The sequence below is a fragment of the Panthera leo genome, chromosome E2 (assembly GCF_018350215.1).
Source record: "Panthera leo isolate Ple1 chromosome E2, P.leo_Ple1_pat1.1, whole genome shotgun sequence".
Taxonomy (NCBI): domain Eukaryota; kingdom Metazoa; phylum Chordata; class Mammalia; order Carnivora; family Felidae; genus Panthera; species Panthera leo.
The window spans coordinates 16,551,186-16,577,763 of NC_056693.1; the positions used below are offsets into that span (position 1 = coordinate 16,551,186).

A 26,578-nucleotide genomic window follows, 5' to 3' on the forward strand; every position below is an offset into this window, starting at 1 on the left:
GGTTAAATTACTGAAAATTCTAGTAAAACAGGGCAGTTTTATCCTTGACACTGTCAAGAAACCACAGTTAGGGGTTCCAGTCCAAGATGGCAAGGTAGGAAGAAGACCCTGAACTCATCCCTTCCACAGAATACACCCAATTACACCTATCATAGAGAAATTCCTCCTGAAGAAGACCTGAGAAACAACTAAACAGATTCTGTACAACAAAATACAGAGAGAACAGCACAAGAGAATAAGATAGATAGAGACATGGTGACAAAGGGAACCCCCACCCCTGATGCTGTGAACTGCAGTGGGAAGGGATAACACTGAAGGGCCAGTGAACAGATTCATCTGACCTTGCGCACAGGATAATCCAACTGCAGTTTAAGAGAAATGCTGTACTTGTTTTGGCAGCACATATACTAAAATTGGAATGATATAGAGAAGATTCAAATGGCCCCCACACAAGGATGATGTGAAGTTTCTATATTTTTAGTCTTGTTTCCTCTACTAAATTTACTGCAGTGGGAAACAAGAGCTACATCAATAAATGCCATCTGGTCACTGTGAAAAAAAAATAATAAAAAATAGAAGAGTAATGGGGCACCTGGGTGGCTCAGTCGGTTGAGTGTCCAATTTCGGTTCAGGTCGTGATCTTGTGGCTTGTGAGTTCAAGCCCCACGTTGGGCTCTGTGCTGGAAGTTCAGAGCCTGGAGCCTGCTTTGGATTCTGTGTCTCCCTCTCTCTGCCCCTCCCCTGCTTACACTCCGTCTCTCTCTCTCAAAAATAAATAAACTTAAAAAAATAGAAATAAAAGAGTAACTACTTTATAAAAGCAAGCCCCAGAACACCAACAAATGGTAGAAAATCTTCTGGAACTCTCTCTGGGTCAAAGGGACTGGAAAGCAATAGGGTTTACACTCCCCTATCCACCTTGAAAAACTGGAGGAGGGTCCAGACACCAGAGCCAGCCTCCTTCAGTGAGCCCTGGGTGCCCTAGTCCACACCAGCCCCAGTTGTACTGGGGCACAGGGGGGGAAAAGCCTGGTTTAAAAGAACTAGCAAATAAAAAGTCCAGCCTTAAAATTCTGCCAAAAGGCAAGGATGCTGCTGGAACTGTCCCCACGTGGGAGGAGCTAATGGACAGTCTAAGTGCCCTACCTGCCTGCCACCTCAGTAAGCCCTAGGTCCCTAGCCCACACCGGCCCCAGCCATTCCACCAAGGTGGCCACAGAGTAATGCACACTAGGACACCAGTTAGTGCTCCCTACAGCTCCAGCCTTCATGCCAAGGTGACACAGCAGGCCCACACCACTTTTGCCTCAGATGGCTTACCTACAGTATCCCCAGGGCAGAGAGCTCTGGAAACTCCTACCTGAGTTCGCTTTAGATTCAGCCAACCTGCCAGGGTGCCCCCTGCATAGTGTACCCTGGGAACTCCTGGCCCATGCCTGCATTGGTTCCCACCACTGTGCCAGGGCAAACCCTGTGCTGCATACAGTGAGACACCCTAGCTTGCACCTAATTCAGGTTCAGTTATCCTGCCAGGTTGTCCTTAGTATGGAGAACCCTGGGACACTCCAACTTGTGGCCACATCAGCTTCAACTGTTCTACCAGGACACATTTTGCATGGAAAGCCCAAAGACCCCATTGGGCTATGACTTGCCTTAACTCCAGCTACCCCTCTGGGGCACAGTCTGTACAGAGTCCTGGAACACCCTGGTTTACACCCACATCAGCTTCAGCTATCCTGCCAGTATACCCTCTGCACAGAGCCCAGGGACCTCCCAGCCCACACACTGTCTCAGCTCCAGCTGCCCCACCAGGGCACCCCCAGCCCAGAGCACACTGGGATTTACTAGCCTGAACCCATTTCAGTTTTAGTTGACCTTCCAGGACGCCCTCAGTGCTTAGAACCCTGAGAACATCTGGGCTCCACCCACTTTAGCCTTAACTGTCCTGCCAGGGTGCCCTCAGTTCTTAGAACCCCGAGACCCACCCCCACCCAGCCTGTACCCACTTCAGCTTTAGCTACTCTGCGAGAATGCCTGCTGCACAGAAAGCCCCAGGACCTTCCAGCCTGCACCCTGCCTCAGTTCTAGCCACCCTGCCAGGACACCCTCCCCACAGAGAGCCTTGTGACACCCCAGCTTGCACCCACGTTAGCCTTAACTGTCCTGCCTGGACAAGAGCTGTGTGGAGCATCCGGGGACCACACTGATCTGCACCCACTTCAGCCTTAGCTGTTCAGCCAGAATGCTCACTGCATGGAGGGGACTCCCAAGCCCATGCAAGCCACAATTCCAGCCAGCCAGCAAAAGTCACCAAACACACACAATCTATAAAGGGGACAACCATACACAAGACCATTCCTTCAAGTTTAAGTAGCTGTTCTGCCTAATCCATAGAAACAAACACAGAAAGTCAAGCAACATGGGGAGATAGATGAATATGCTCCAAAAGAAAGAACAAAACAAAACCTCATACAAGGAACTAAATGAATTGGAGATAAACAATATGCCTGAAAAAGAATTTAAAGTAATGATCAAAAAGATGCTCACCCGGCTGGAGAGAAGAGTGGAAGAACTCAGTGAGATCTTCAATAAAAAGACAGGAAATATAAATAAGAACTAATCAGAGTTGAAGAATAGAATAAGTGAAATGAAAAACACACTACAGGGAATCAACAGATTGGCAGATGCAGAAGAATCTATCAGCAATCTGGAAGACAGGCTAATAGAAAGCACTCAACTGAACAGCAAAAAAAGAATGGGGGAAAAATGAGGAAGTTTAAGGAATCTCTTGGATAACATCAAGCAAACAAACGTTCACATTATAGCGGTCCCAGAAGAAGAGAGAAAGCTTATTTGAAGAAATAATAACTGAAAACTTCCCTAACACAAGGAAGGAAACAGACATCTAGGTTCAAGAACCAAAAAGAGAACCAAAAAAGATGAACCCAAGGAGCTCCACACCAAATGTTTATTTACTTTTATTTTTGAGAGAGACAGAACGTGCATATGCATGTGTGCAAGCAAGGGTGAGGCAGAGAGAGAGGGAGACAGAGAATCTGAAGCAGATTCCAGGCTCCGAGGTGTCAGCACAGAGCCTGACACAGGGCTCAAACTCACAAACCGTGAGATGACTTGAGCCAAAGTCGGATCTTAACCGACTAAGCCACCGAGACACTTGATAAAGAGAATTTTAAAAGCAGCAAGAATGGGCGCCTGGGTAGCTCAGTCAGTTAAGCGTCTGACTTCCGCTCAGGTCATGATCTCATGGTCTGTGAGTTCAAGCCCTGCATTGGGCTCTGAACTGATAGCTCAGACCATGGAGCCTGCTTCGGATTCTCCCTGTCTCTCTGCCCCTCCCCCACTCATACACTGTCTCTCAAAAATGAATAAATGTTAAAAAAAAATTAAAAAGCATCAAGAGAAGCTGAAAGTTATGAACAAGGGAAACCCAATAAACCTATCAGCTGATTTTTCAGCAGAAACTCTGCAGGCCAGAAGGGAATAGCAGCATATATTCAAAGTGCTGAAAGGAAAAAAGGAACAACCAAAAATACTCTGCCTGGCAAAGTGATCATTCAGATTTGAAAGAGAGGTAAAGAGTTTCCCTGATATGGGGTGCCTGGGTAGCTCAGCTGGTTAAGCCTTTGACTCTTGATTTTGGCTCCATTCATGATCACACAGTTCATGAGGTCAAGCCCCCAGTGGGGCTTTGACAGACAACACACAGGGCCTGGCTACGACTCTCTCTCTCTGCCCTTCCCCTGCTCATGTGCATGTTCTCCCTCTCGCTCTCAAAATAAATAAAGAAAGAAAAAGGAAAAAAAAGTTTCCCTGACAAACAAAAGTTAAAGTGTAAGGGTTAAATTGTAGTGTAGGGCTAACGCTTAGCTTGAAAAATAACAGCTTTGTTCTGACACTGAAGGTCAAAAGATAACAGCCTTGTTTTTACTCTTGTAAATCATGCTTCATACTCTTGTGAATCAGGCTTTACCAATGAAGGAAACAAAAGCTCAAAGAAAAGAGCATCAAAGACAAGGTCAAGGAGATCCACTGGTTGCGACTTAGCGGCAGAAAGTCTAAAATAATTACCTCATTCCATAACTGTTTCTGACTCATCTGGCAACTGTTTCTAACTCATCTGGGAACTGTTTCTAACTCATCTGGGAACTGTATCTCTGTTCTGTTCCCAGATAATGATAATACGATGTGATCGGCTTTAAAAATTCTGTACCCGGGCTGTTTGGGGCCACACTCTTATCAAGAGCGTTGGTCCCATTCGGTCGGCCTTGCCTCTCATTGTAATAAACTTTGTTGTGACTATCTCTGGTGCCCGTAGCATTCTGTTTCAGGAGTCGTGTGGATGCAACAAAAGCACTTCAGCATTTAACTAGCCTTGCAAGAAATGTTAAAGAGACTTTATTAAGTGGAAAAGAAACCATCATAATTAGATGCAAGAAAATTATGAATAAAAAAGATAAAAAATGACAGCATATACATAAAACCTGGAGGGAGGAGTAAAACGAAAACTAGTTTGTTTTTTTTCTTAGAATGTGTTAGAACTTGATAGGCTGGAAGATAGTGACGTAGGAGGACGCTGGGCTCACCGCATCCTGCTGATCACTTAGATTCCACCCACACCTGCCTAAATAACCCAGAAAACCACCAGAAGACTAGCAGAATGGATTCTCCGGAGCCAAGCGTAGATGAGAGGCCCACGGGAGAGGGTAGGAAGGATGGAGAGGAGGTGCGCACTACACGGGCTAGCGGAGGGAGCCAGGGCCGAGAGGCAGCCCGCCGGAAAAGCAAAGCCCCCAAGTCTGGCTTGCAAAAGCTGAGGGGCCTGACGGAGTGTGTTCTGACAGCAAGCGGGACTTAACATCTGGAAGGTTATAAGTTAACAGCTCTGCTCAGAGAGTGGCAGGGATGGAGGGCAACGGGAGGGAGAGTTGTTGAGCCCCAGATGACAGAGCTCAGCTTGGCGGGGAACAAAGACGCTCGCCAGCGCCATCTCCCTCGCCCATCCCCCAGCCAAAATCCCAAAGGGAACCAGTTCCCGTCAGGGAACTTGCTTGCACCGCGCAAACACCCAACGCTGTGCTTCTGCGGATCCATCCCTCCAGTGGCGGGTCTGACTCCCTCCCGGTGCCGCAGGGCCCCTCCCGAAGCAGACCACCGAAGGATAAGCGAGCTGAGCCTGCCCCTCCCGCCCCCGTGCACCTTGCTGATCCACCCCAGCTAATACGCCAGATCCCCAGCACCACAAGCCTGGCAGTGTACAAGTAGCCCAGATGGGCTACGCCACCCCACAGTGAATCCCGCCTGTAGGAGAGGGGAAGAGAAGGTACACACCAGTCTGACTGTGGCCCCAGCAGTGGGCTGGGAGCAGACATCAGGTCTGACTGCGGCCTCACCCACCAACGCAAGTTATTCAAGACAGCACAGGGGAAGCGCCCTGCAGTTCCACACCACTCCAGGGACTATCTAAAATGATGAAACGGAAGAATTCCCCTCAAAAGAATCTCCAGGAAATAGTGACAGCTAACGAACTGATCAAAAACAATTTAAACAATATAACAGAAAGTGAATTTAGAATAATTGTCATAAAATTAATTGCTGGGCTTGAAAACAGTATAGAGGACATCAGAGAATCTATTGCTACAGAGATCAAGGGACTAAGGAACAGCCAGGAGGAGCTAAAAAAATGCTATCAATGAGCTGCAAAATAAAATGGAGACGACCACAGGTCGGATTGAAGAGGCAGAGGAGAGAATAGGTGAACTAGAAGATAAAATTATGGAAAAAGAAGAAGCTGAGAAAAAGAGAGATTAAAAAATCCAGGAGTATAAGGGGAAAATTAGAGAACTAAGTGATACACTAAAAAGAAATAATATACGCATAATTGGTATCCCAGAGGAGGAAGAGAGAGGGAAAGGTGCTGAAGGTGTACTTGAAGAAATAATAACTGAGAACGTCCCTGATCTGGGGAAGGAAAAAGGCATTGAAATCCAAGAGGCACAGAGAACTCCCTTCAGACATAACTTGAATCGATCTTCTGCATGACATATCATAGTGAAACTGGCAAAATACAAGGATAAAGAGAAAATTCTGAAAGCAGCTAGGGATAAACATGCTCTAACATATAAAGGGAGACCGATAAGACTCATGACTAATCTCTCTACTGAAACTTGGCAGGCCAGAAAGGAATGGCAGGAAATCTTCAATGTGATGAACAGAAAAAATATGCAGCTGAGAATCCTTTATCCAGCAAGTCTGTCATTTAGAATAGAAGGAGAGATAAAGGTCTTCCCAAACAAAAACTGAAGGAATTCGTCACCACTAAACCAGCCCTACAAGAGATCCTAAGGGGGATCCTGTGAAACAAAGTACCAGAGACATCGCTACAAGCATGAAACCTATAGACATCACAATGACTCTAACCCCATATCTTTCTATAATAACACTGAACGTAAATGGACTAAATGAGCCAACCAAAGACATAGGGTATCAGAATGGATTAAAAAAAAAACAAGACCCATCTATTTGCTGTCTACAAGAGACTCATTTTAGACCTGAGGACACCTTCAGATTGAAAGTGAGGGGATGGAGAACTATTTATCATGCTCCTGGAACTCAAAAGAAAGCTGGAGTAGCCATACTTATATCAGACAAACTAGACTTTAAACTAAAGGCTGTAACAAGAGATGGAGAAGGCCATTATATAATAATTACAGGGTTTATCCATCAGGAAGAGCTAACAATTATAAATGTCTATGAGCCGAATACGGGAGCCCCCAAATATATGAAACAATTACTCACATACATAAGCAACCTTATTGATAAGAATGTGGTAATTGCAGGGGACTTTAATACCCCACTCACAGTGATGGATAGATCATCTAGACACATGGTCAATAAAGAAACAAGGGCCCTGAATGATACATTGGATCAGATGGACTTGACAGATATATTTAGAACTCTGCATCCCAAAGCAACAGAATATACTTTCTTCTTGAGTGCACATGGAACATTCTCCAAGATAGATCACATGCTGGGTCACAAAACAGCCCTTCATAAGTATACAAGAACTGAGATCATACTATGCATACTTTCAGACCACAATGCTATGAAGCTTGAAATCAACCACAGGAAAAAGTCTGGAAAACCTCCAAAAGCATGGAGGTTAAAGAACACCCTACTAAAGAATGAGTGGGTCAACCAGGCAATTAGAGAAGAAATTAAAAAATATATGGAAACAAACGAAAATGAAAATACAACAATCCAAACGCTTTGGGACGCAGCGAAGGCAGTCCTGAGAGGAAAATACATTGCAATCCAGGCCTATCTCAAGAAACAAGAAAAATCCCAAATACAAAATCTAACAGCACACCTAAAGGAAATAGAAGCAGAACAGCAAAGACACCCTAAACCCAGCAGAAGAAGAGAAATAATAAAGATCAGAGCAGAAATAAACAATATAGAATCTAAAAAAACTATAGAGCAGATCAATGAAACCAAGAGTTGGTTTTTTGAAAAAACAAACAAAATTGATAAACCTCTAGCCAGGCTTCTCAAAAAGAAAAGGGAGATGACCCAAGTGGATAAAATCATGAATGAAAATGGAATTATTATGACCAATCCCTCAGAAATACAAGCAATTATCAGGGAATACTATGAAAAATTATATGCCAACAAACTGGACAACCTGGAAGAAATGGACAAATTCCTAAATACCTAGACACTTCCAAAACTCAATCAGGAAGAAATAGAAAGCTTGAACAGACCCATAACCAGCGAAGAAATTGACTCAGTTATCAAAAATCTCCCAACAAGTAAGAGTCCAGGACCAGATGGCTTCCCAGGGGAGTTCTACCAGACGTTTAAAGCAGACATAATACCTATCCTTCTCAAGCTATTTGAAAAAATAGAAAGGGAAGGAAAACTTCCAGACTCATTCTATGAAGCCAGTATTACTTTGATTCCTAAACCAGACAGAGACCCAGTAAAAAAAGAGAACTACAGGCCAATATCCCTGATGAATATGGATGCAAACATTCTCAATAAGATACTGGCAAATCGAATTCAACAGCATAGAAAAAGAATTACTCATCATGATCAAGTGGGATTCATTCCTGGGATGCAGGGCTGGTTCAACATTCGCAAATCAATCAATGTGATACATCACATTAATAAAAGAAAAGATAAGAACCACATGATCCTGTCAAGTGATGCAGAAAAAGCATTTGACAAAATTCAGCATCTTTTCTTAATAAAAACCCTCGAGAAAGTCGTGACAGAAGGAACATACTTAAACATCATAAAAGCCATTTATGAAAAGCCCACAGCTAACATCATCCTCAATGGGGAAAAACTGAGAGCTTTTTCCCTGAGATCAGGAACACGACAGGGATGTCCTCTCTCACCGCTGTTGTTTAACACAGTGGAGGAAGTGCTAGCATCAGCAATCAGACAACAAAAGGAAATCAAAGGCATCAAAAATAGCAAAGATGAAGTCAAGCTTTCACTTTTTGCAGATGACATGACAATATACATGGAAAATCCGACAGATGCCACCGAAAGTCTGCTAGAACTGATACATGAATTCAGCAGAGTTGCAGGATACAAAATCATTGTACAGAAATCAGTTGCATTCTTATACACTAATAATGAAGCAACACAAAGACAAATAAAGTAACTGATCCCATTCACAATTGCATCAAGAAGCATAAAATACCTAGGAATAAATCTAACCAAAGATGTACAAGATCTGTATGCTGAAAACTCTAGAAAGCTTATGAAGGAAAATTGAAGACGATATAAAGAAATGGAAAAACATTCCATACTCATGGGTTGGAAGAATAGATATTGTCAAAATGTCAATACTACCCAAAGCTATCTACACATTCAATGCAATCCCAATCAAAATTGCACCAGCATTCTTCTCGAAGCTAGAACAAGCAATCCTAAAATTCATATGGAACCATAAAAGGCCCTGAATCACCAAAGTAATTTTGAAGAAGACCAAAGCAGGAGGCATCACAATCCCAGACTTTAGCCTCTACTACAAAGCTGTAATCATCAAGACAGCATGGTATTGGCATAAAAACAGACACATAGACCAATGGAATAGAATAGAAACCCCAGAACTAGACCCACAAACGTATGGCCAACTCATCTTTGACAAAGCAGGAAAGAACATCCAATGGAAAAAAGACAGTCTCTTTAACAAATGGTGCTGGGAGAACTGGACAGCAACATGCAGAAGGTTGGAACTAGACCACTTTCTCACACCATTCACAAAAATAAATTCAAAATGGATAAAGGACCTGAATGTGAGACAGGAAACCATCAAAACTCTAGAGGAGAAAACAGGAAAAGACCTCTCTGACTTCAGCCGTAGCAATTTCTTACTTGACACATTCCCAAAGGCAAGGGAATCAAAAGCAAAAATGAACTATTGGGACCTCATGAAGATAAAAAGCTTCTGCACAGCAAAGGAAACAATCAACAAAACTAAAAGGCAACCAACGGAATGGGAAAAGATATTTGCAAATGACATATCGGACAAAGGGCTAGTATCCAAAATCTATAAAGAGCTCACCAAACTCCACACCCGAAAAACAAATAATCCAGTGAAGAAATGGGCAGAAAACATGAAGAGACACTTCTCTAAAGAAGACATCCGGATGGCCAACAGGCACATGAGAAGATGCTCAATGTCGCTCCTCATCAGGGAAATACAAATCAAAACCACACTCAGATATCACCTCACGCCAGTCAGAGTGGTCAAAATGAATAAATCAGGAGATTATAGATGCAGGAGAGGATGTGGAGAAACGGGAACCCTGTTGCACTGTTGGTGGGAATGCAAACTGGTGCAGCCACTCTGGAAAACAGTGTGGAGGTTCCTCAAAAAATTAAAAATAGACCTACCCTATGACCCAGCAGTAGCACTGCTAGGAATTTACCCAAGGGATACAGGAGTACTGATGCACAGGGCCACTTGAATCCCAATGTTTATAGCAGCACTCTCAACAATAGCCAAATTATGGAAAGAGCCGACATGTCCATCAACTGATGAATGGATAAAGAAATTGTGGTTTATATACACAATGGAGTACTACGTGGCAATGAGAAAGAATGAAATATGGCCCTTTGTAGCAACATGGATGGAACTGGAGAGTGTGATGCTAAGTGAAATAAGCCATACAGAGAAAGACAGATACCATATGTTTTCACTCTTATGTGGATCCCGAGAAACTCAACAGGAACCCATGGGGGAGGGGAAGGAAAAATAAACAAAAAGAGAGGCTAGAGTGGGAGAGAGCCAAAGCATAAGAGACTCTTAAAAAATGAGAACAGGGGCGCCTGGGTGGCTCAGTCGGTTGAGCGCCGACTTCGGCTCAGGTCACGATCTCACGGTCCGTGAGTTCGAGCCCCGCATCGGGCCCCTGTGCTGACAGCTCAGAGCCCGGAGCCTGTTTCAATTCTGTGTCTCCCTCTCTCTGACCCTCCCCCATTCATGCTCTGTCTCTCTCTGTCTCAAAAATAAATAAACGTTAAAAAAAAAAAAATTAAAAAAAAAAAATGAGAACAAACTGAGGGCTGATGGGGGGTGGGAGGGAGGGGAGGGTAGGTGATGGGTATTGAAAAGGGCATCTTTTGGGATGAGCACTGAGTGTTGCATGGAAACCAACTTGACAGTAAATTTCATATATTTAAAAAAAATAAAAAATAAATATCCATATACAAAAAAAATCAGAGGCAAAAAAAAAAAAAAAAATGAAAAATAGAACTACCTTATGACCCAGCAATAGCACTGGTAGGAATTTACCCATGGGATACAGGAGTACTGATGCACAGGGGCACGTGCACCCCAATGTTTATAGCAGCACTTTCAACAATAGCCAAATTATGGAAGGAGCCTAAGTGTACATCAACTGACAAATGGATAAAGAAGATGTGGTTTATATATACAATGGAATACTATGTGGCAATGAGAAAGAATGAATTATGGCCCTTTTTAGCAACGTGGATGGAACTGGAGAATGTGATGCTAAGTGAAATAAGCCATACAGAGAAAGACAGATACCATATGGTTTCACTCTTATGTGGATCCTGAGAAACTTAACGGAAACCCATGCAGGAGGGAAGGAAAAAAAAAAAAAAAGAGGTTAGAGTGGGAGAGAGCCAAAGCATAAGAGACTCTTAAAAACTGAGAACAAACTGAGGGTTGATGGGGGGTGGGAGGGAGGGGAGGGTGGTTATGGGTATTGAGGAGGGCACCTTTCGGGATGAGCACTGGGTGTTGTATGGAAACCAATTTCACAATAAATTTCATATAGTGAAAAAAATAAAATAAATAAAATAAAATAAAATAAAATAAAAGAACTAGAACAAACAATCCTACAATTTGTATGGGAACACAAAAAACCCTGAATAGTCAAAGCAACCTTGCAAGAGAAAAACAAAGCTGGAGGCATCATAATCCTGGACTTCAGGTTATGTTACAAAGTAATCAAAACAGTATGCTACTGGCACAGAAACAGACACATAGATCAATGGAACAGAATAGAAAGCCCCCCAACTATATGGTCAATTAATCTTTGACAAAGCAGGAAAGAATATCCAATGGGCAAAGGACAGTCTCCTCAACAATGGTGTTGGGGAAATTGGACAGCTACACATGCAAAAGAAAGAAACAGGACCACTTTCTTACACCATAGACAAAGCTAAACTCAAAATGGCTTGAAGACCTCAATGTGAGACCTAAAACCATAAAAATCCTAGAAGAGAACACAGGCAGTAATTTCTCTGACACTAATAACTGTAGCAACTTTTTTCTAGCTACATTTCTTGAGGCAAGGGAAACAAAAGCAAAAATAAACTTGGGACTACATCAAAATAAAAAGCTTCTTTCTGCACAGCAAAGGAAACAATCAACAAAACTAAAAGATAACCTACAGAATTGGAGAAGATATTTACGAATGACATATCTGATAAAGGGTTAGTGCCCAAAATATATAAAGAACCTATACAACTCACCACCTCAAAAAATAACCCAATTAAAAAATGGGTGGAAGACATGAACAGACATTTCGTCAAAGAAGACATCCAGATGGCCAACAGACACATGAAAAAATGCTCAACATCACTCATCATCAGGAAAACGCAAATCAAAACTACAATGCAATATCACCTCATACCTGTCAGAAGGGCTAAAATCAGCAAGACAAGAAACAACAGGTGTTGGCGAGGATGTGGAGAAAAGAAAGCCTTGTGCACTGTTGGTGGGGATGCAAACTGGTGCAGCCACTGTGGAAGACAATATGGAGGTTCCTCATAAAGTTAAAAATAGAACTATTCTACAATCCAGCAATCACAGTTCTGATATTTACTCAAAGAATAAAAAGACAATAATTCAAAGGGATAACAGCTTTTTAAAAGAATGTGTTGTTGTTTTTTTTTAGAGAGAGAGGACATGTGTGAGCATGAATCAGGGAGGGGCAGAGAGAGAGGGAGAGAGAATCCTAAGCAAGCACCTTGTTGTCAGCTCAGAGCTGGACTTGATCTTTGTAAGATCATGACCTTAGCCAAAATCAAGAGTCAGATGTTTAACCAACTGAGCCACCCAGGCATCCCAAAATAAGGTTTTGCACAACAAAGGAAACCATCAACAAAACCAAAAGGCAACCTACTGCATAGAAGATATTTGCAAATAATATATCCTGTAAGGAGTTAATATCCAAAAAGAACCTACACAACTCAACACCAAAAAACACAAACAACCTAATTATAAAATAGGCAGGGATGCCTAGGTGGCTCAATTAGCTAAGTGTCCAATTCTTGATTTCAGCTCAGGTCATGAGCTCACGATTTGTGAGATCAAGCCATCATCCAGTTGTGCTGATAGCGTGGAGCCTACTTAGGATTCTCTCTCTCCCTCTCTCTGCCCCCACCTTAAAATAAATAAAACATTAAAAACACTTTTAATTTTTTTTATTTTTTAGAGAGACAGAGACAGAGTGTGAGTGGGGAAGGGGCAGAGAGAGAGGGAGACACAGAATCTGAAGCAGGCTCCAGGCTCTGAGCTGTCAGCACAGAACCCAGTGCGGGGTTTGAACCCATGAAACACAAGATCATGACCTGGCCAAAGTCAGACGCTTAACCAACTGAGCCACCCAGGCACCCCAAAATAAATAAACATTTTAAAACCAATTAAATGAGCAGAGGATCTGAATAGACATTTCTCCAAAGAAGACATAGAGATGGCCAAGAAACACATGAAAAGATACTCAGCATCACTAATCATCTAGGAAGCAAATATAAACTACAAAGAAGATGTGGTATATACACACAATAGATTATTACTCAGCCATCAAAAGTAATGGACAGGAGGAGGTCAAACTTTCACTCTTTGCAGATGACATGATACTCTATATGGAAAACCCAAAAGATTCCACCGATAGAATTGATTCATGAATTCAGCAAAGTTGCAGGATATAAAACCAATGCACAGAAATCAGTTGCATTTCTATATACCAACAATGAAGCAACAGAAAGAGAAATCAAGGAATCAATCCCATTTACAGTTGCACAAAAAAACGTAAAATACCTAGGAATAAATCTAACCAAAGAGGTGAAAAATCTATACACTGAAAACTATAGAAAGCTTATGAAAGAAATTGAAGAAGACACAAAAAAATGGAAAAAGATTCCATGCTCCTGGGTAGGAAGAACAAATATTATTAAAATGTCAATACTACCTAAAGCAATCTACACGGACAATGCAATCCCTATCAAAATAACACTAGCGTTCTTCACAGAGCTAGAACAAATAATCCTTAAATTTGTATGGAACCAGAAAAGACTCCAAATAGCCAAAGCAATCTTGAAAAATAAAACCAAAGCAGGGGCATCACAATCCCAGACTTCAAGCTATACTACAAAGCTGTAATCATCAAGACAGTATGGTACCACACAAGAACAGACACTCAGGTCAATGGAACAGAATAGAGAGCCCAGAAATGGACCCACAAACGTATGGCCAACTAATCTTTGACAAAGCAGGAAAGAATATACAATGGAATAAACACAGTCTCTTCAGCAAAGGGTGCTGGGAAAACTGGACAGCAACATGCTGTCCAGAATGAACCTGGAGCACTTTCTTACACCATACACAAAAATAAACTCAAAATGGGTGAAAGACCTAAATGTAAGACAGGAAGCCATCAAAATCCTCGAGAAAGCAGGCTAAAACCTCTTTGATCTTGCCCGCAGCAACTTCTTACTCAACACGTCTCTGGAGGCAAGGGAAACAAAAGCAAAAATGAACTATGGGGACCTCATCAAAATAAAAAGCTTCTGCACAGTGAAGGAAACAATCAGCAAAACTAAAGGCAACCAATAGAATGGGAGAAGATATTTGCAAATGACATATCAGATAGAGGGTTAGTATCCAAAATCTATAAAGAACTTATCAAACTCAATACCCAAAAAACAAATAATCCAGTGAAGAAATGCAAAAGACATGAATAGACACTTCTCCAAGGAAGACATCCAGATGGCCAACTGACACATGAAAAAATGCTCAACATAACTCAACATCAGGGAAATACAGATCAAAACCACAATGAGATACCATCTCACACCTGTCAGAATGGCTAACATTAACAACTCAGGCAACAACAGATGTTGGCGAGGATATGGAGAAAGAGGATCTCTTTTGCACTGCTGGTGGGAATGCAAGCTGGTGCAGTCACTTTGGAAAACAGTATGGAGGTTCCTCAAAAAACTAAAAATAGAACTACCCTACGACCCAGCAATTGCACTGCTAGGTATTTATCCAAGGGATACAGGTATGCTGTTTCAAAGGGGCACCCAAAGTTTATAGCAGCACTATCAGCAATAGCCAAAGTATGGAAAGAGCCCAAATGTCCATCAATGGATGAATGGATAAAGAAGATGTGGTATGTATATACAATGGAGTATTACTCGGCAATCAAAAAAAAAAATGAAATCTTGCCATTTGCAACTACATGGATGGAACTGGAGAGTATTATGTGAAGTGAAATTAGTCAGAGAAAGACAAAAATCATATGACTTTACTCATATGAGGACTTTAAGAGACAAAACAGATGAACACAAGGGAAGGAAAGCAAAAAGAGCATAAAAACAGGGAGGGGGACAAAACAGAAGAAACTCATAAATATGGAGAATAAACTGAGGGTTACTGGAGAGGTTGTGGGAGGGGGGGATGGGCTAAATGGGTAAGGGGCACTAAGGAATCTACTCCTGAAATCATTGTTGCACTATATACTAACTAATTTGGATGTAAATAAAAAAATAATAATAATAAAACAAGTTAAAAATAAACAAATAATAAAAATTTTAACAAATAAAATAAATAAAATGTAAAGTGGTACGTGGTACTAGATACATGTGGTAAAATCTTATCAATAGGACTAATTAAAAGAAAAGACATTCTAAGTTAGTGAAAACTCTATATTAGAGTTTTTTCAAAAGAAACTCAACTTCTTTCAAATATACAAAATAAATATCTGTAGTCTGATAATAATAATATACATTTAATAAGTAATGCCTTTGAAGGGCTTAAAAACAGTTAGCTTGTGTATTTTATAAAGTGTTTCCGTACAAATGTGAATGGAGCTAGAATGTATTATGCTAAACAAAATAAGTCAGTCCAAGAAAGACAAATACCATATGACTTCATATGTGGAATTTAAGAAACAAAACAGATTAACATTGAGAAGAGAGAAGGCAAAGAGAAAAAGAGAGAGAGGCAAACCATAAGAAACTCTTAACTATAGAGAACAAACTGAAGATTGATGGAGGGGCAGTGGGTGAGGGATGTGCTAAATGAGTATTAAAGAGAGCACTTGTTTTGATGAGTGCTGTGTGTTCTATGTAAGTGATGACTCACTAATTTCTACTCCTGAAAGCAGTATCATACTATATGTTAAGTAACTATAATTTAAATAAAAACAAAATAAAACTAAATAAATTTATTTTAAAAACTACAGTGAGATATCATCCTACACCTGTCAGAATGGCTAAAATCAAAAAGAGAATAACAAGCATTGAGGATGTGGAGAAAAAGGAACTCTCATGCACTGTTGGCAATGCAAACTGGTGCAGCCACTGTGGAAAACAGTATGGAAGTTCCACAAAAAAATTCAAAAGAGAAATATCATATGATCTAATAATTTCACTACTGGGTATCTGACCAAAGAAAATGAAAACACTAATTCAAAAATATATTATGTACCCTTATGTTTGTTGCAGCCTTATTTACAATAGCCAAGATATGGAATCAACCTAAATGTCTGTCGATAGATGAATGGGTAAGGAAGATGTGGTGTACACACACACACACACACACACGCACAGGAATATTATGCAGCCATAAAAATCAATGAGCTCATACTATAGATGGACCTTAAGCATATTATCCTCAGTGAAATCAATCAGACTGAAAACGATAAATACCATATGATTTCACTCATATGTGAAATCTAAAAATGCAAATGAATAAACAAACAAAAAGCAGAATCAGACTATGAATACAGAGAACAAACTGATGGTTGCCAGAGGGGAGGGGGGTGAGGCTGGGCAAAATGGGTAAAAGAGAATGGCAGATACAGGCTTCCAGTTATAGAATGAATAAGTAATGGGAATAAAAGGCACAGCATAGGGAATATGGTCGGTGATATTGTAATAGTGTTGTGTGGTGACAGATAGTCATTATACATGTGGTGAACATAGCATAACCCAGAGAAATTAAACCACTAAGTTATACACCTGAAAACATGTGTGTCAACTATACTCAAAACATTTTAATTCAAAAACTACAATTAAATCTCTCAGTACCCATAATGTCTTTTAGGCTTATTTGGGTTCTGGAGGCAACATATCCTCATTTACAAATTCTACTTAATCTCACGGATGCTAATACTTACAAATTGTCTCAACATGAAGAGGGCCCCCTCCAACGAAAGGCTCCACAATCTATTCAAATTAAAATCAACGGTCACTCCTGTTAGTGTCCTCAGAGTCTCCCTCACTGGAGAGGCTATAGTTGCCTCCTCTCATATCTCTGGAGTCTGTGGATCACCTATGATGGCCACAAACTGCCCATAGGCTTATAAGACAAGAAACTGCCCTTTTTGGCCCTGCCACACACCATTAGAGTGACAATTACTGGCCTTCTACTGAGATCTCTTGAAAATAAAGGCTTTCACAGACCCTGAGCATGGGACCCTCTGAACCCAACTGCTCATTATGCCTTGAATCATAGAAGCAGCACCCCCACAAGCTTGGCAAAGATACTGAGGCCTCCTTGATTCAATCCTATAGGATGGAGCCAAGTCTAGAGGAACACTCCACCTGCAAAAAAGGAGTGTTCTTCCCTGTACTTAGTCCCTTGCCAGATGTCATAGCGCTAGAGGAGATCACCTCTTCCCCAAGCTCCTTAAACACCTCAGAAAGCCCTTGGTATTAACTCAGTAAATAACAATGGAAGTTCACAAAACAGTATGGTTAACACTGCCTCCTGTCACAGGTGACAGAACTCAGTGACATGCTTTTGCTTTCCATCCCTGAACTAGAATGTCTTCCTCAATAAGGGATGAGATTCAAGGGTCAAAATAAGTGGTCAAACTTCAGGAAGTCATCTTAGCACTGAGTGTCCTTTCAACAAATGGCCCCATCTGTATCCTTTAACAAACTCTTGGGCCACTGCCTAAAAGTTTCCCCCTTTAAGGGTAAAGAACTCTGGGAATCTCTGGCCTCACAGTTACCCCCAAAATAAATCAAAACCACATGTCTCTACATATATTAAGGCAATGATACAAGGCCTCATCAGGATACTCCTTATTCCCCTCAGAGTTCCAGACATTACTGACAGTGACTTAGGGCACACATTTCACCTCTCAAAATATACAGTGCTGGGCTCCTGGGAAAGATATTCAATGGAACTTTCATCTCCCAATAGGTACCAGACAGCTGGTTTAATTAAGAGACATATCTTCTCTTCAAACAATTCCCTTTTAAACACTAATCTGGCAAAAGGGCCCCTTAATGTGCCTCTCTCACCCCAAACCTTAATCTCAATTTGAGTCCTCCTGGCTGACATTTCTCACAGAAACTTTAAGAAACCCCCTATCACCATTTCCTATATGTCTTGCCCTCCATGTGTATGAAGATTCAACAAATATGAGGTCTTTTAATAATGTCTCCCTCAGGGTGCCTGGGTGGCTCAGTCAGTTGAGCATCCAACTCGATTTTGGCTCAGGTCATGATTCCAGAGTCATGGGATTGAGCCCCACATTGGGCTCTGCACTGAGCATGGAGCCTGCTTAAGATTCTCTCTTTCTCCCCCTCTGCCCATCTCTCCTGCTTATGTGTTCTCTCTCCAAAATAAAAAAATAAAATAGGGGCACCTGGGTGACTCAGTCAGTTAAGCATCCAACTTTGGCTCAGGTCATGATCTCACAGTTTGTGGGTTCAAGCACTCCAGACTCCACGCTGGCAGTGTGGAGCCTACTTGGGATTCTCTCTCTCTGCCCTTTCCACAAGCTCATGCTTTCTCTCTCTCTTGATCTCTCTCAAAATAAACTTAAAAAAAATAAATAAAATTTAAAAATAAAATAAAATAATAATGTCTCTTATCCTAATGGATTTTTTTTTTTTAGTTTATTTATTTAGAGACAGAGAGGGCATGAGTGGGGGAGGGGCAGAGAGAGGGAGAGAGAGAGAGAGAATCCCAGACTCCACACTATCATATCAGCACGAGCCCAATCTCAAGAACCATGAGATCATGACCTGAGCCAAAACCAAGAGTCAGATGCTTAAATGACTGGGCCACCCAGGCGCCCCCTACTGGATTTTCAATTCTGCCACCACTTCACAAGGGCTAGAGGTCAGATCAAGGTCACACACTTTCCTAACACCAATTAACCATAGATTATTATAAACCAGACACATATCCTCCTGGTATGTGATCCATATGAATCTGAACTTTCCCTATCTAAGACACCATCCCAACATTTGGGTTACAGGGGTTGAAAATTAATCTGGGCTCTCCTTCTGATCCCTTTCAGGAAATTAAAATTAGTATTCTAGGGCTATTCCCATAGATAGTGTGGACAACTAAGAATGGAGATAGAAAACTCCACTTAGTAAGCAAAAATCACATTCAGAGATAATAGTGAATAGCATATCCCATAAAATGAAATCAGAGGACTCCTCTTTGATAATAACACATGCCAGAAGAAAATCAATATCAGGTGACAAAAGCCTGTCAAGTAAAACTGCACATCATTCTGTTGACTATTGGTCTTATTACTATTGGTCTGAGTGTTTTCACTGATTTGCTATCTGAAGGCCCAAATCCTCCAAAGCAAGCCATTTTTCAACCAAATGTGGGAAATGATGAGGCCCACAGGCCATTGAGTATGGCTACAAGCCCTACAGCACAAAGGCCCTATTGGTTTCCCCAACAGCAATCAAATGAGTACTTAAAACAGAGGTCCATAGGTTGAAAGGCCTGCCTACATGTTAGTGGTAGGACTCCAATCTCATCTACAGAGATCTTAATTGGAAATCAATCCAAAACCTTACTGACTGCGCACACGCAAATCAGGTGACATGATCTAAAACCCATTTGCAGGGGCGCCTGGGTGTCTTGGTCGGTTAAGCGTCTGACTTCGGCTCAGGTCGTGATCTCATGGTCCGTGAGTTCAAGCCCCGCGTCGGGCTCTGTGCTGACTGCTCAGAGCCTGGAGCCTGTTTCGGATTCTGTGTCTCCCTCTCTCTCTGCCCCTCCCCTGTTCACGCTCTGTCTCTCTCTGTCTCAAAAATAAATAAAAACGTTAAAAAAAAAATTTTTTTTAAATAAATAAATAAAACCCATTTGCAGCAGAGCCACCCCTCATTGTTTACTTGGCCAAAACCCTGGAAAACCAGGAGCTCTTAGCTACCATCAGTGGGATCTCAATTATGTTAGTCATGTCCCAGCTACTCTGGCCCACCTATGGCAACATCAAAAATAGTAGCAGTGTTTTGTTAACTGTGCACCAACAAAACCCCTGAAATTAAAAGATATTTATAAATCGAGCTCTAACACTGCCTTCAAATTTTACAAAAGATTCAAAACCAATATATAACCATAGAGCCACAAAAAAACATGACCCACAGAAAACTCAACAGATTGCTGCATGGGAAGGGTTCCCTGGGCCTGCAGTAGAGATGACTTCATCCCAGGCACTGACACCACCTTGCTTTCAACACTCATGGGCTGCCCCTCCTAAGGTGCTGACAAACTGGACATACAACTTTTACTATTTTTCTTCCTTTTATATTACGTATCTTATTACATTTCCTAAAGCTTGCTGTTTGCTTAATTCACAACTTGTTATATTTCTTGTTCTACACTGAAATATAAGTCCCCATCCCCATTAACCTGAAACTACCTTAACCCACTATAAATTCATTTGGGATCACAATGTCTCCTCAATGCCTTTTTCATTTCACCAGCTAACACTCCCACATTCCCACAGTTAAAGGGAAATCTTGTAGGGGCGCCTGGGTGGCTCAGTCGGTTAAGCATCCGACTTCAGCTCAGGTCATGATCTCACAGTCCATGAGTTTGAGTCCCCGTGTCAGGCTCTGTGCTGACAGCTCAGAGCCTGGAGCCTGCTTTGGATTCTGTGTGTGTGTCTCTCTCTCTGCCCCTCCCCTACTCATGCTCTGTCTCTCTCTGTCTCAAAAATAAATTAAAAAAAAAAAAACTTAAAGGGAAATCTTGTAGAAGTTACTATTATCTATGCCACTTTAAAAATTAATAGAGATTATTGCTCCCCCCAGAAGGTAACTACCTCCTATCAATCAACTCCTCATCCCTATAAAGAGAGGACTTCCCATTGCATGGCACCTTCTTCTACTGCCCGCTCTTCCTCCAGCTTCCCACCATAACCTCCCACCCTGCCTCACCAACCTTGCCCACTATAACTACACAGTCCTTTTGGTTTTAAACGAATACCACTAAGTTTTACATGTCTTACTTATAGTTCATACCCTTCAACCACATAGCTATTGGACTTATCATTTATATTACTGTCATGAAAAATATAACCCATAACTTTTAACATATTTTACAACTCCACCAAGACACTTAGAGACCCCAGAAATTTCAGATGTTTCCTTGGGTAATACCATGTGAGTGGAAAATTTGGTTACAGGCCAGCGTACAAGAACTTCTATTTCTCCTTGTTTTCCTCCTTTTTACTCTCATAATAAAATGCTGCCTTTTTTATATTAAAGGGTGACATTTGCTCTATTATCTAGACGTTGCATTCACCATTTGGGCCATCCAAATATCTCAAATAGCTGAGCTCAAAACTGATGTCAAGGGATCAAGGAATCAATTGTAATGTTTTACAAGTGATTTCCTGCCCCAGGTTTGAAGTCATGGCTAAAATCTCTTAATTGCCCTTCACAGGCAGTTTGCTAAACCTCACCCTAACTTGCTTCATCAGGCTCTAACATTTATGGGTTATAATACACATCTAATCCAGTAGGCAAAGGCCTCTAGATACCTAACACCCAGGGACGGCCCCTTCTTCCTTGGGCCCATAGAATTATACAAAATACCCAATCTGTAGGAAGCCCACAAAACCTAGCTAACGCCACCCCACTTGCCATACATAAGAGGCCTCCTACTGCTCCAGTTTGCTGTTACTGTGTTCCTAGGTTCAATTACCTGTGTAGCAGCCTTCTAGTGTTTAGAGCTACAAATAACAAAGGGCTCTGTCTTTCATCTATTCAAGTGCCTTTATGATGTATCCTATTATCAAAAAAAGCTTGGAATGTTATACAACAGAGACCAACTTCATTCCTTTGCACGTGGATATCCAGCTGTCACAGCACCACTTGATGAAAGGACAATTTTCCTCCATTAAATTATCTTGAAACCCTCCTTGAAAATCATCCCCAAATGTGAGTTTATTTCTGGACTCTATTCTATTCTCTTGACCTGTATGTCCAACTATCCTTATGTCACTCCCAGGTTGTCTTAATTACCGTAGCTCTGAAATAAGCTGTAAAATAAGGAATTATGAGACCTCCAACTTTACACTTCTTTTTCAAGATTGTTTCAGCTACTTCAATTTTCATATGAAATTCAGAATCATCTTGTCAATTTCTGCAAAGAAGCCAGCTGTGATTCTGATAGAAATTGCAGGGTATTTGTAGATCAGTGTGGGGAGTACTGCCATCTTAACAAATCCATGAACATGGGATATTATTACTTTATTTAGGTCTTAACTTCTTATAAGAATATTTTGTAATTTTCAGTATACAAATCTTGTATTTTTGTTAAATTTATTTCTAAATATATTTTTATGCTACCATAAATGAAATTTTTAATTTCATTTTCAGATTATTAATTGCTACTGAATATAAATTTATTTTTGCATATTTACCTGTATCCTGAAACTTTGCTGACCCCATTTATTAGCTCTAATAGTTTATTTTTAATACATTCCTTAGGATTTTCTTTTCTTTTTTTAAAGTTTTTTATTTATTAAGTAATCTCTATACCCAATATGGGGCTCAAACTCATGACCCTGAGATCAAGAGTTGCATGCTCTTTCAACTGAGCCAGTCAGGTGCCCCAATTCCTTAGGATTTTCTATAGAGAAGATCATGTGATCTGCAAATAGAGATAGTGTTACTTCTTTTCCAATGTGAGTGACTTTTTATTTCTATTTCTTACCTCAAAAACAATGTTAAATAGAAATGGTGACTGCAGACACCCTCACATTTTTTCTGATCTTAGTATCCAGTGTTTTAACTATTAAATAAGACAGTAGCTGTGGATTTTTGAGAGATGTTCTGTATCAGGTCAGACTGCCTTCTACCGCTGGTCTGATGAGTATTTTTATCATAAAAGGTTGTTGAATTTTGCCAATTGGTTTTTTTGCATCTATCGACTTTTGCCCTTTATTCTACTATTATGGTATACTATGTATACATATATTTTTTCAAATGTTAAGCCAACCTTACATTCCTGACATAACTCACTTAGCCATGGTGTACAATCTCTTATATTTGCTGGATTCAGTTTGCTGGCATTTTTGTGTGTGGATTTTTGCTGTGTAATCTTAAATACTGGTAATTTTCTTTTGTAATGTCTTGTCTAGTTTTGAATTCAGGGTGTTACTGGTCTCAGAAAACTCACTAGAAAGTGCTTTCTCCTTTATTTTCTGGAAAAGATTGTGAACAAGTGATGTTAATTCTTTTTTTCTTAAAAATTTTTAATGTTTATTTATTTTTGAGAGACAGAGAGTGAGCAGGGGAGGGGCAGAGAGAGGGAGACACAGTATCTGAAGCAGGCTCCAGGCTCTGAGCTGTCAGCACAGAGCCAGATGCAGGGCTCGAACTCACAAATTATGAGATCATGACCTGAGCTGAAGTCAGCGCTCAACCGACTGAGCTACCCAGGTGACCTGAATGATGTTAATTCTTTAAATGTTTGATAAAACTCACCATGAAACCATCTAGGCTTCATTTTTCTATGTGCAAAGTTCTTTGATTACTAAATCAGTATCTCTGTATAGGTCTACTTAGATTTTTTTTTTTCGAGTCACAAGCTTCAGTAATTTGTGCCTAAGTATTTGTCTATTCATCTAAATTATCAAATGTATTAGCATACATATGTTGATAGTATTTCCTTAGAATATTTTTTATTTTGGTTAGATTGGTTTTGAAATCTGCCCTTTCATTCCTGATGTTAGCAATTTGAGTCTTCTCTCTTTCTAAGTTAAGCAAAAGGTTGTCCATCTAGTTGATCTTTTTAAACAACCAAGTTTTGGTCTTGTAGATTTTTCTCTACTGTGTCTCTGTCCCCTAGATTATTTATCTTCAATTCCAATCTTCAGTATTTCCTTCCTTCTCTTTGCTTCCGGTTTAATCTGCTCTTCTTTTTCGAGCCTGAGGTAGAAATTTAAATTATTGTTTGAGACTCTCTCTTTTTATAATATGGGAATTTGTAGCTATAAATTTCCCTGTAAACAATGCTTTTAGCTGCATCCCAATTTTGATATGTCATGTTTTCATTTTCATTCATATCAAAATATCTTCTAATTTCTGTTGTGATTTCTCCATTGATTCATTTGTCATTTATGAGAATGTTGTTTAATGTTAATATATTTGTGAATTTTTCAAATTTTGTTCCATTGTTAATTTCTAATTTAATTCCATGTGGTCAGAAAACATAATTTTATGACTTCAATTCTTTTAAATCATTTGAGACTTATTTTATGGCTAGCATATGGTCTATCCTGAAGAATGTCTCATGTACATATAACAAAAATGTGTATTCTGTAGTTTTAGGTGAAATGTTCTATAGATGTCTGTTAGCTTTAGACAGTTTAGAATGTTGTTCAAGTTCTCTATATCCTTATTTTTTGCCTAGTCTTCTATCAATTATTGAAAGTAGACTTATGAAGTCCCCAACTATTCTTGCTGTCATCTGTTTTCCATTAAATATGTCCATTTTTGTTTCATGTGTTTTGCAGTTCTGTTACTAGGTGTTATATCTTCTTGATATTCTGAGTCTTTTTATCATGATAATATGCTCCTTTTTATCTAATACCAGCATTTGTGTTAAAGTCTATTTTATCTGATATTAATATAGCCAATCCTACTTGCTTAAGGTTGTAATTTACATTCTTTTCTCTCTCATCCTTTTCAACCTATTTGTGTCTTTGAATCTAAAGCGAATCTCCTGTAGGCAGCATATACCTGGATCTTATTTCTAATTTTTAAAATGCAGTCCAAAAAAATCTGTCTTTTGGGAGATTGGATTGCTTAAGCCTTTCACATTTAATATTAATATTGATATGGATGAACAGCATCTGCCATTTTGTTATTAGTTTTCTTTAGGTCTCATGACTATGTTCCTTAGTTTCTCATTTTTTACCCTCTTTTGTCTGAAGTGGATGTATGTTAGTTTATCAGCTTAATTCTTTAAATGACTTAAAGCTATATATTTTAAAGTGCTTTTCTAATGATTGCTCTTAGGCAATCATTACAATATCCATCTTATTAGAAGCGACTTAGATTATTACTAACTATTCCAGTTTGGGGGAAAGTCTTTACTTTCAAATTTGAAAGATAGCTTTGCTGAATACAGGATTTTGGTTGTTTTTTGGTTTCCGTTTTCTGCACTTTAAATACATTGTCATACTGCTTTTTAGCTTCTATTATTTCTGATGAGAAGTTGGCTGTTAATCTTATTGTGGTTCCATTGTACATGATGAGTTAATTTTCTCTTATTACTTTCAAGATTATCTATTTTGGGCTGTCAACATTTTGATTATGATGTCTCTGGGTATACATTTCTACATTTATCCTACCTGGTACTCATTTAACTTACTGGATGGCTAGATTAGTGTTTTTCATCACATTTGAAAGTTCTTTGACCATTATTTCTTTGAATATTTTTTCATTCAAATGTAAAATCTAGCCTTGATACATTACAATATAGTCTTAGTATCAAGACTGTTTTGGCTTTTGCCTCAATATCATTAGTCATTCACTCTTGTTTTACTCTTGCTGGTTTTCTGTTCCATGTGTTTTATGAAGTTTTGAATTTCTGATTTAGATGTTGTTTCACATTGTCAAAGCTTATTTAATGAATTAACTCACACCAGAACCCTGTTACACTTTTCCTCTGTTTTCATGTTTAGTTTTGTATACAGTATTAGCTAAAATGGCTTAATTCTCACTTCTGTTTTCTTTTAGTAACTTTGCATATATGTGTATGTCCATACATATATATATATATATATATATATATACACATATATGTGTGTGTGTGTGTGTGTATACATACACACATTTCCTACCATTTTCTGTTAATTTTTTCAAGTATTAGATTTGTGTTAAAGTCAATTTTTTCTGATATTAATATAACCAACCCAACTTGCTTAAGGTTGTAGTTTTTACATAAACAGGTACCATTAAAGAAGGATGTGAGATTTGGGGTAACTTAATAGAATTCCCAATTCAAGGGCATTTTCTTTTTTTTTCTTTTTTTATTTTAGAGAGAGAATGTGTGCGTGTGTGTGTGTGTGTGTGTGTGTGAACACGGGAGAGACAGAGGGAGAGAGAATCCCAAGCCAGCTCCACGCTCAGTGCAGAGCCTGACATGGGGCTCAATCCCACGGCCCTAGGATCATGACCTGAGCTGAAATCAAGAATTGGACGCTCAACCAACTGAGCCACCCAGACGCCCTGAGAGCATTTTCTTCTTTGATACTGTGATCTGCAATGTTCTTAGTAATAACAGCATAAACAGGTATCATTAAAGAAGGATGTGAGATTTGGGGAAACTTAATAGAATTCCCAGTTCAAGGGCATTTAGTTTCTGACACTTGATTCCGTTTTTCCTTTCACTATCATCCTTGAAGGCATGCCTCCCCTCCAGGAGTGGGCATTTCCTACGACTGCCAACTTCCAACTCACCGTTTTCAAGAATCTTCCTTTCAGGGCGCCT

The 26,578-nt window shown here is 40.0% G+C and overlaps 1 protein-coding gene and 1 non-coding gene across 3 annotated transcripts in view; one reads left to right on the forward strand and one right to left on the reverse strand.

The window, feature by feature from the left end:
* The window catches only part of LOC122208713 (zinc finger protein 420), a 122,350-nt gene that overhangs the window by 85,667 nt on the left and 10,105 nt on the right, over positions 1-26,578 (reverse strand). The window lies entirely within an intron of this gene.
* LOC122209271 lies at positions 384-490 on the forward strand. The gene has a single exon (XR_006197543.1). It is a non-coding gene; the product is annotated as a U6 spliceosomal RNA (small nuclear RNA).